Raw genomic sequence first — 11398 nt, forward strand, 5'->3', positions numbered from 1 at the left:
TTAGGAAAATCAAAACCCGTACTTTGCTTTTTCAGAGTGATTACAATGGGAGTCTCCTGTCTCACTCTGTATGTCCTTTGCAGCACAGATAAAATGCCATTTTCCTTTCAATTCCTTGTTATTTTTTTCCCTCATATGCTTACTGGTTGTCCTGCCTATAATTTCAAGTGAGTTCTTAAAAATAAAGCAAAAAAACCCAACAACCCCAAACAAACAAACTGACCACAACCCCTCCCCCCCAAAACCAAAACCAAACAAAAAAACCACCAAAAAAATTTCAAAACCATTTAGCTTCTCCTTCCTGCTCATTTCCATTACACAGAAGTGCAATGTGATTCACACCTCTGCCTCAGCTGATTTGATTAGTTGCTGCTGCCATACACCTGCTGCTGTCACGGCAGTGGCATACATTCCTGCTGTCTGACAGAACAGGTGGACATTGTATGGTAGACTGAAAAGAATGGTTTCAGTGGTAATTGTTCTTCATCTCTGCTTACATAAACCTAGCAAAACTTTTTTTTTATATAAAAGAAGTCTCATGATTTGCTTCCAGTAAATGGTCAGATATCTTATTTTAAAATTAAAGGCAAATTGTTTAACTGTAAAAGAGAATAACCTCATCAGATGAACTTTACAGTAAGTTGGTTGGAAATGTTCATAACCTTTGTTCATTTCTGATTTTTAGCCATTTCTGTATATGAGAATTTGAAGACTTGGGAGAGCTCTGGGGGGTCTCTGACTCTTGATAGGATTTTTAATTGAAGGAGAGGAAAGGAACAAGCCATTCTTAACATTTGAAAATGGTCCTTATTGAAAGAATGTCTCATAGTTATTATCCTCTCAGACAGCCTTCTGATGAAATCTTGCACGCTGGTTGTAGGAGCTTTTCTGAATGGTAATGCAATGTTGCTCTGGGACTGGTAATCTGTGACAGTCTGTAGCACTGGGCAGCAGAAAAAGAAATAGAGTTTATTGTTCTGCCCACTGAACAGAGTGAACTGTACAGAAAGAGTGATTGTCCATTGGAATGGGCTGCCCAGGGAGGTGGTGGAGTCGCCGTCATTGAAGGTGTTCAGGAGGAGACTTGATGGGGTGCTTGGTGCCATGGGTTAGCTGTTTGGGTGGGTTGGATTGGTTGATGGGTTGGACACGATGATCTTGAAGGTCTCTTCCAGCCTGGTTTGGTTTATTCTAAATAAAGGTTTATTCTAAATATGGCTGTTGACAAAGATTCTCTTGCAAAGTGAAGGGATACCTCTGACCATACAGATCCTTGAATTGTCTTTAAAACATGAAACAGGGAGACCCTGTAATCCCACATGGTTCCCAAGTTGAAAGTATTTCAGTAAAAACCTGAGGAACAGGACAAGCAGCATTTAACTGGTAGAAAGAATGGAAGAACCCAAATGCAGAAAATACAAAACCTCCTCAAGAGAGGTAAAATGAAATTTCAATCTCTAAATCAGATTCTTTATTTATTAGAACAGTTGTATTTAGAAGGATCAAGAGCTCCAGTACAGGCATTCCTGAGTTGCAATCCACACATCACAAGTGGTACACAAATGTCTGCACTATGACATGTGAGCTTGCGTAGAGAGGGAGGCTGAGGCTGCTGTCACCACCTCTGCTGATGGTGGCACTTGGCAAGAAAAAGTCTGAATGGCATAGTCTGAAGAGATGAACAATTCTCCCTTTCATGCAAGATACTAATTTTGTAGGCCAGTAGTGTGTCTCATCTAAATACACACAGTATTCCTCCACTCTGAACAAACCCAAATGTTTTGATGGTTTCATACGGTAAATGCAATCTAAATACCAATTCACCAGCAGTGCCAAGATTTAGAACTGATTACTTCTGCCTCCACAAAGACAGTGCTGTTTCTCTTGATGTATTTCTCCAGCTAGCTATTAAATTAGTGGCAGATTGTTTTGTAGAATAGAAGTCCGGCAAATATTTGAAGCCAATATTGCACACGCTTTGACTCTGCAGTTTTGCAAATCTGCCCATCTGAGCTGTTGTGTTAAGGAAGAATTGCTTTTCCTGAAAGCAGGGGGAAAGCATAAGCACCTAAAATTTTAGGTAACTGTGATTCTGTGCTTTGGAAGTTTCCACAAAATATAAGGCACCTATTTATTTTGTACTTCCATGTGCAGTCTTGAAAATGACACATTTGTTCAGGATTTACATCTTATTTATACAACCCACATGAAGTGTTTCAAGATTGTGCTACTGATGATTTTTCAATTTTCAAGTACATAATGGGGTTGGATGGAACCAAAGATCTTTTGATTTTCATCCAGTTCTAAGAGCTGTATCTGATTTATAGCAGGAGCTGGTTTCATGCTCTTAAAAATATTGCAACCAGTTTGCAGCCGCTGGATTTTTTTGGGGTTATTGTTTCTTTTAATGCCATCATAAATATTCATGATAAGTTCCCAAGATCTACAAATATAAGGTGACCTTAGACAAGAAAATCAGACTTGGGTGGTATAGAGCCTTAAGTCACTGCTTTTTCAGCTTTCTAAGAATCACAGAGACAACTGGAATGTCTCTGCCTAAACGTCACATGCAGGGCTTACAGCAAATGTTTTTCTATGTATTTTAAACAGCACCAGTGAAAAGCCATTGCACTGAAGCTATGCTAGTGCAGAGCCTGATGACACAGTTTGACACACATACAGTTACCCTGGAAGAAGTTGCTGTGTGTGTTATCATTAGCTTTGAATGGGGCTTTTAATCACCTTAGTACAAATTTGCCAGTGTGCAGTAGCACAGCTTTCTGGCCATAAGAATGGAAAGGGAAAGCAAAGTCAGCTAGAAAATGTTTGGAAGAATTAAAAAACAAACAAAAGCCCAAGCAAACAACTCAGACTCACAAAGGTTAACTATTCTGTTTGCAAACTGATTAATTGTTTAGCAAAGAAAACTGACATTGAAGTATACCAAAACATGTATTATGGTGTGTGATACTTTATTACGTGAGAGGGTGCTATGTTATCATAACTCTATGTAACAAACAGGTACATTTTGCTTACCCTTCAGCAAAGATCTCTCTTTTTCTTCTTTTTTTTTCCCCCCTCTGAGTTTGTCTCCCTCAGCATTTCCACACACTATCCATAACAGACATGTTTGCGTTTCTGGTGAAATTTTTATGTTTTCAGGACTAATAATAGAGTGTCTCTGGAGACAGTAATTGCATCAGTACCACCAGCCAGTCAGATAAGCCAGGGATGGGAAGGTAGGGGGTCCTGCCTAATACAGGAAGATGTAAGAAAAGACTTGAGAAGGTGAAGTAATTCCACTCAGGAAGATGCAGGACTTTGAGGGGGTTGATCTTCAGTGGCATAAATTGCTTAAAGTGATGCTGAATTACACCAGCTTGCCTTAAATATTTGGGTCATCTGATATATAATTTAAGTATGGCCTCTATGACCCAGAGTTCTAATGATACAGATCAGTAAGTAATGACTGAAAGTACACATTATTGATAAAACCCAGGATTTGTTCCAAAATTTGTAAGAACACATTTTTTTTTACTAAAGCACTACATCCACAGCACACTTTCTCCACCCCCCACCCCCCACCCCCCCACGGTATTCACAAGGTTTATACAAATTACAGGTAATATTTTCATAAGTACCCATATGATTTAGATATCTATGCCCCATTTTTTAAATTGAAGGAAAATGTTTAAAGTGATTTAAAAGAGATTGAGGTGATAAAACATTATATATATATATATATATATAAAAAATCCTGCTAGGCTCTTCTTAAATTCAGTATCTGACTATAAATGCTTAGATGTCTCTTTGAAGGTCAGTGAGATCTAATATACTAAGCAGCCAAGCTGCTTTCAGAACTGTGAATTAGACCCTGAAATAACATAAGTGCTTTTGAAAATGAGATCTAGGAAAGTCCTGTACACACGCTGGCTTTAGTAAGTGTCTAAAAGAGTTAGCCATAAGTTTTAACAGCTTTAGGAACCCTTGACAAAACCCTGATATTCTTCATGTATCAATATCAGAATGTAAATCAAGTGCAGGCTTACAAACAGAAAGAATATAAATTCAACTGGGTTCTAGTGCCTATTTCCAAATCACCACACAGCCTGTAAGAAAAGGTAAGAGAAATCAAAGCAAGCTAAAAAGAAATTTCACATACTCATAGAATCATAAAGTCCTCTAAGATCATCCAACACAACCAAGCCCACTAAACCATGTCCCAAAGTGCCACTCCACATGTTTTTGGAACACCTTTGGGGATGACAACTTCCTGGGCAGCCTGTTCCAGTGCTCTTTCAGTAAAGAAACTTTCCCTAATATCCAATCTAAATCTGCCCTGGCATAACTTGAGGCCATTTCCTCTTGTTGTATCACAAGTTACATGGGAGAAGAAACCAACACCCACCTCACAACAATTTCCTTCCAGGTAGTTGTAGAGAGCAATAAAGTCTCTCTTCCTCTCCAGAACCCCAGTTTCCTCAGCTGCTCCTCATAACACCTGTTCTCCAGATCCTTCTCCAGTTTCATTGCCCTTGTCTGGACATGCCTCAGTGTCCTCCTCCTTGTAATGAGGAGCCCAAAATTGAGCAGCGTTCGGCAATGTCAATGTCACTTGGCTGGCTCAAAACCAAGCAGCACAGGGAAAACTGCACCACTAACCAACAGATCACAACCAAGAGTACAGATCTCATCACTATTTCCTCTACTTTCAGGACTTAAAAAATATGTATGGAAACTAATACCAAGTGTTTTAAAAACTTTCACCCCAAATAAACAAATGAAGAATAATCTACCAAGAAAAACTGAAACCGTTTTTATCTGGTTGGGGTTTTTCTTTCTGATACGAAGTCTTTTAAGAGAGCACAGAGACATTCAACTGATTATTCATCTTTATAGGATACTGTACGCCAAATACATCACATCTAAATTTCCTTTTTCTTCCTATAGCCTAAATAAAATTTATCTTATGCCTATAAAACCTGGAGAACTACCACAAGAAATTAAGGAAACAAATTTGACAACCAGGTACACAATTTTTAAACTGAGGATATGGAAATTCTTCATGACAGTGAACACTATCTAGGCAACAGAGTGAGCTAAGAAGGTGTTTGTTGTTATGATGAACATAAGGAAACACACCTGCCTGATTTTCCTTGAAAATATTAGTCAAGTCAGCCCTACATAGTGCAGAGGATGCTCTAGATATATGGATACATTATTTGCTAATGCTGGCTTTAACATATTAGGCATCAAGAAACACTGGGGTAGATATGCAGTTAATATGAAACCATGTCTGTGTACCTTTATGCTTTTTATATATATTTATATATATATATTTTAAATATAAAAATATTTATATTTTTCCTCAATTAAAGCACCAAACCCCTACTTTCATGACAAATACCTTTAGAAATGCATAAATTTCACAGAGAATGATTTTATTAACAAAAAATAAAATATTAACCCCTCCACCTTTTTCATACCCGATTCTCAGCAAGTCACATCCTTTTTACGGTTCACAAACGTGATATGTCATTAAGAAATGGTGCCACTCCTGGTTCCATTGGCATGTCATGTTTCAGGGCATTAGAAGGCATGATGTGCTGACATAACCATGCACGGCCATCATCCAAATGACACGTTATATCCTGGCAGTTCAGAAAGAGACACATTTGGTTCTTAGCACACATATTCTGCATATATTGTAATCCACAGATGCAAAGTGTAAGAGATTGAGGAAAAACCCCAAGGAAATAGTGCGATCGTGAAGCCAAACTATGCTTTATTCGGCATTCATCCAAATTCATATTTCAGTCTCCCCTTATATTGCACGTGCAGGATTTTGAGCACAGCCCCTGATTGATCATTTATTCAAAACAAAGAAAACTAAAAATATTTACAACTAACTATCTTTGAATACTAGAAGAAAACGGAATCACTTTTCATTAGCTCCATAGCTCTTAGAGTTCGACTTTGTATTTCATTCTTTCTCAGCTCTCTGGGTGTGCTAACATCTGGGACTCATCACACCGCCCAGCATTTCAACAAAGATGATGTCACTGGTGCCAAATACTTTGACAAACATGGCTACTGCAGAAATCCAAAGAACTAAAACACCAGACAAATGATGTTTACAATGAGATAAAAAACGAATCGTTTCTCCCCTCAGTTTAAGCGCGTTAAACACAGCCTTTCTTTCCAGAGGGAAAGCTCTTGACTTCAAACTGCAAAAGAAAGGTAAAGAAAATTTGCTTTTGCTTTTTTTTTTCCTTTCTTTTTCTTGGTTCTTTTTTTTTTTTTTTTTTCAGTCTGTGTGTTTGGAAGATCTTTTGATCTGCCAGTGTCCATTACAACCTTGGGGAAGGTTAAGTTAACCCTTTGAACAAACATTCCTACCAGCATCCAATTCACTCGAGCAAAGTAACTTAATCGCCCGATAAAATGAATTCAAACTGCTCTAAAGAAAATGAACTGACATAGCTTAGCTCTGATTACAAGGAAATGAAGAAAGAGAGAATTTGCTGCTGACATACACTGAAGGGCCCAAACTCTCAATTCCAGGTTTGGAGGCAGCAGGCAATGTGATTTTATTGCATAGAAGAATTGGTGCACGCTTGGCCAAGGTACAAGTAGTGCACCAATGATGCTCACCATCCCTTGCAGTGCTCTTTGAAGGGCAGCACGGGGCAGGACAGCAACAGAGGACAGCTCTGTGCAAGTCTGTCCTTTCCCACCCTGCTGAAGAAGCAGAGGCGGCAGCCATGAAAAGCACTTCAAGTACTGTCTCTCTTATCCAGTCGAGCATTGGAGGAGGAATTTCTTTCTTACCCTTTCTTCCTGTGCACCCATCCAAAACCTAGCAGGCCTTTTCAAGGATTGTTTTGTTAAAGACACAATTCAAAAGGGAATTATTCAATTCAGTATTGACCCCTCCCACCAAGAATTCATAAAAGCAGCATGACTTGACCAGTCAAGGGATGCAGGAGACTTCAAGGACACAGGTTTATCAAGTGGAATAGCATTACAAGCTCTGCATCTTTCTGCTGCCAGTGTGCACCTACCATTAGAGGAACTGTGATCAGTGGTTCCTCCAACGAGTGTGTGAATGAAAAAGGATGATTAATGGAGGCACAGAAGCGCCAGTTCTTGATATCAGGCCTAAACATGGCACTGCAGCAATTCCAAGGCTTGATAACTGCACAGAGAATTTCTGTGACACAAAATAATTCACATTACATGCAGCTAAATCATGTAACTACCAAACAACCACAAGCAGTGAGGGAGGTACTTACCAATATATGCCTACTACCTAACAAAAGACAGATAATGGTCCTAGATAAAACTCTTCAGTCTCTATTTAGAAATTCAAGAGAAAATTGTATTTCAACTAAAATACAAGAAGAAAAGTGAAATTCTAATTTACATGTAGATGGTAAATAAGCAAATCACAACATGGCAAAGGTTTCAGGTAAGTATTTGAGCCCTTTAATCACACTGCTAATAAAGTTTGAATAAAATTTATTAGTTTATTATGCCACAGTATGAGTTCAAATATTAAGCTAAAATGTGATTAACTCAACTTTCGTCTGGCTCCAGAAGCATTCATCTGCACTTGATATTGGTGAATACTTTCACACCAGCAGCTATTACTTTCAGCCCTGAGGTAGAACATCTTGCACCCAGAAGTAGCAGGAGCACATCGGTATGTTTTTTCCCATACACATGGATATGAGCCTCGATACAACCACATTATCTTGTTATGCTTAGCTGTGCCAATAATCCCCTTTTGCTCTCTACCACATGCCTTCCTGTAAAAAGCTCTTAGCTAAAATTAAAAGAACAGGGAGTTTTATAAAACAGAACAATCCCACTGAACATGTGATCAGTACCTTGATGTTTTTGAAAGCTCCTTGCAGGCTCTAGACAAACAGTAAGGTAACAAGGGCAGATTGGTATACTAATTGTATACCAAAAGTATGCCATTCTGTCAAAACATTCTCAGGAGGATGTCAAGGACTCTTTTTTAAGTAAATATCTTGCTTGTGTCATCCTTTTACTAAAGTGGAATGAGGTTCTCCAATAAAAATAATGCATATCAAGTACCCTCAGATAGGTGTGTGTACCTATATCTCTGTCCCTATCTCTATACCTATACAGGTATATATCTGATCTTTGAAAGTGCAGCATGAGAGGTACATTAATAATTTCACCCATCTGGCCAATAAACATTCCTGCCAAAAGAATTATGCAAAATTACATAAATCCTTTTAAAAGAGAATATCTTTCAAGGAGACATAAAATTCAGATTGAGTTACTTCACTTTTTTGTTTTCCACAGCTGTGTTCTCCAGAAAACATTTTAGTGAGGAAAGTCTCTCTCTCCTTGTAAAATAATCCAAAGAGAAGCCAAAATTCAAACCTGACTGCAATGCACAATACCGAAGTGGCATATGGTGCAAACTACAGAAAAGTGTAGGAGGGAGAAATAAACAAACCTCAACAAAATAAAAAAAAAAAAAGGCTTTTCACATCTGAAGCAACTGATAAAATAGCAATGAACAGCTAAAGGCAAACACTTTTTCATCAGAGCATACTTTAACTTTTAAATAGAATACATATTCTAGGGGAACTACCAAATAGTTAAAGCATTCTTAAAATGTGCATTGCAGTGCTGGGCTTCTCTGCTGTGAAGAAAACAACAAAAAAAAGGAAAAAAGAGTTAAAAAATTACATTTAAAAAGCCCTCATGCATCACAGCAAAACATCCAATCCTGGAATGCACATTAGCAAAACATTCAAGCATATTCCTATCCAAGCAAACCATACAGGAGAGCACAGCGTTTCAACAAGTAACATTAAGAAAATTAAGGATAAACACAATTATTTTGCCAGTTTTATCCTCAAGGGTAAATAAGTTGGTTCCAGTTTATCCAAGATGCCGAAAGATCAGTTAATTTCATCCAAATAAATAGTGAATTCTGCATTCATTTCAGTCTCATAACAAATGGGAATAGAAAAGTGTCTGCTGCCATAGGGCCTTAGCAAGTACAAAGCATGAAGCTACAGGGAATGTCAGCCTTGCACAGTGCTGCAATAGTTCTTGGCTGGGATTTCGGAGAAGTCACAGTATAAATCCAACTTAAGAAAACACTGCTCTATCACAACTTCATTTTCAGAAGCAGAAAGCAGCTCCTTCATGTAGATTTATAATGGAAATTCTTGTAATGAACCTGCACAATGCTTTCCTTGCAACTTACTCTAGAGAAACTTTTATGAGCAACTCTCACAAAATTTTCAAGATACAGAAAAAAATTATGAGAGATTGCTACTTACCAATTCATTTCCCATAGTTCTCTCTCTCTGACATCCGAGAGCCAGGGCTGCAGGAAAGGCTCTTAAAACTACTGTAAAATCTGAGATATAAAAGAGACTGTAACTGGCTGGCTTACCAGCCTCAGTAAGGCAGAGGTGCCATGATATTTGTTCTCCTTAATTTATTTTCCTCCTTCTAGGCACTGAATAGGCCGTAAAGTGAGAAGTACAGAAGCATGAAAAGAAATAGAAAACTTTCTTCTAGTCCTTTTATCCTTTAGAAATCTAACTATCTGCAGAAAACAGAAGAAAAATCAAAGCGCAACATAAAAGTTTTAGCATAAGAACAACCAGTCTGGATGAGAGCAAAGGTCTTTCAAGTAGAGTTCTGCTTACAGCAGCAGCCAGTGGCAAGAGCAGAGGGAAGAGCAGAGGAACAAATCTTGTACTTAGGGATCCTTCTGCTTGGCTGTAGTTTTCCAACCACTGGCTGGCAATATGCTCAGAACTTGCTTCAGTGGAGGCTGCTGTAAGCCAGGATGTCTGGTAACTCTTTCATGGTCTTTTCTTAATGCTCATTAGCCTGTCAGTATTGGCAAAGAATAACACGGGGAAAAAAGAGAGATGATTATCAATAAGAATAAAGAGTAAGGAGAAATTCTCTAGAAGAGCAGTTGTTGCATTCTGCTGCCTCAATGACCAAACCAGAGATGAGAGCTTTTTAACTACACATAAACAATTTCAAAGCCTCATTGCAATTGTTTAGTCACTGAAGGCTACAGGGATTTAGTTGTGTGATGCCAAAGCGTAATTAATTGTAATGCAGTTCAAATGGTAATCATTATAGTGACATTAAAAAAAAAAAAGTATAAATATTATCTCTTTGCATTCAGAAATCAATGAGGTAGATACAATTTCTATAGAAGGCTGAGTGGTATGTGCAATGGGCAATTCAAACCATGGCACTAAACCATAGTAATGAGGAATTAAACTATAGTTAAGGGTAGGACATTCTTAGATGAGGGATAACAAACATCATTTTAAATAGATTTGTTTAACATTTCATAAATGAAAGTCAACAACAAAGGCAAGTCAGCTGTGGAATAGTTTTTGTTTCATTGGAGCTGTGGTATTAGTAATATGACCAAAAGAATGGAATAACATGAAGTGGGTTCCTTTCAGGTATTTTTTTTCAAGATCCTGTTTACTGTTGCTTCTTACAAGTCTGGTGTTCTCTTTTGGACTTTCTATCTAGAGTAGAACTACAAGGCATTCATATGCTCAGAGAGACTATGAAAACACTCATCTAAGTTCCAGTCTAAGTGATTTTACAACCTGAGTTCACTATGCAACCAACAGCAAAATTCTAAGCAAAACTTTGCCAGAACACATAAAGTGACTGCAGTTTCTGAAAGAAGACAAAGCACACACACCTCCAAGTCTGTGAAATAAGTTAATTCTCCTATATTTAAAGAATGAAGTGGGAGCAATTTACTTTTCTACTATTTCAAGTGGATTTTGATTTTTCTCATGGCAAACTTGTTTATAAGCATGAAATCCATGTACAGTGCTCTGGTTTTGGCTGGGACGGAGTTAATTTTCTTCCTAGTAGCTGGCACAGTGCTGTGTATATGAGAATAATATAGAGAGTACACTGATGTTTTAGTTGTTGCTAAGTAGTGCTTATCCTAAGGCAAGGGTTTTTCAGTTCCCAAGCTCTGAAAGTAAGAAGGTGAACAAGAAGCTGGGAGGGAGCATGGCCAGCCATGGTATCGCATGCCACAGGACATCGTGCTCAGTATGTGAACTATGGGGAGATGGTCAGGAGGGGCAGACGGCTGCTTGAGGACTGGCTGGGTGTTAGTCAACAGCTGGTGAGCAGCTACGTTGTGTTTTCCTGGGTTTTAATCTCTTTTTTTTTGTTGTCTTTCTTCCAATACTACTAATGACAATACCAAAAATAACAACAATTACTTGTTATGAACCTGTTATCTCAACCCATGAGTTTTACTTTCTTTCCCTCTGATTCTCTTCCCAGGCATGGGAAGGGATGAATGAGTGACTGCATGGAGCTTAGCTGCCAG

The 11398-nt window shown here is 38.2% G+C and overlaps 1 long non-coding RNA gene across 2 annotated transcripts in view; it reads right to left on the reverse strand.

The window, feature by feature from the left end:
- Nucleotides 1-6479, reverse strand: part of LOC137444717 (uncharacterized) — a 48556-nt gene extending 42077 nt beyond the window's left edge. For both annotated transcript variants that reach the window (XR_010988231.1, XR_010988230.1), the window contains exon 1: nucleotides 5487-6479. This is a non-coding gene — a long non-coding RNA (uncharacterized lncRNA). The remainder of the gene's footprint in view (nucleotides 1-5486) is intronic.
- Nucleotides 6480-11398: the final 4919 nt, after the last annotated feature.

Source organism: Melanerpes formicivorus, unplaced genomic scaffold (genome assembly GCF_026170545.1).
Source record: "Melanerpes formicivorus ecotype bairdi unplaced genomic scaffold, bMelFor1.0.p_v2 SCAF_12, whole genome shotgun sequence".
Classification (NCBI taxonomy): Eukaryota; Metazoa; Chordata; class Aves; order Piciformes; family Picidae; genus Melanerpes; species Melanerpes formicivorus.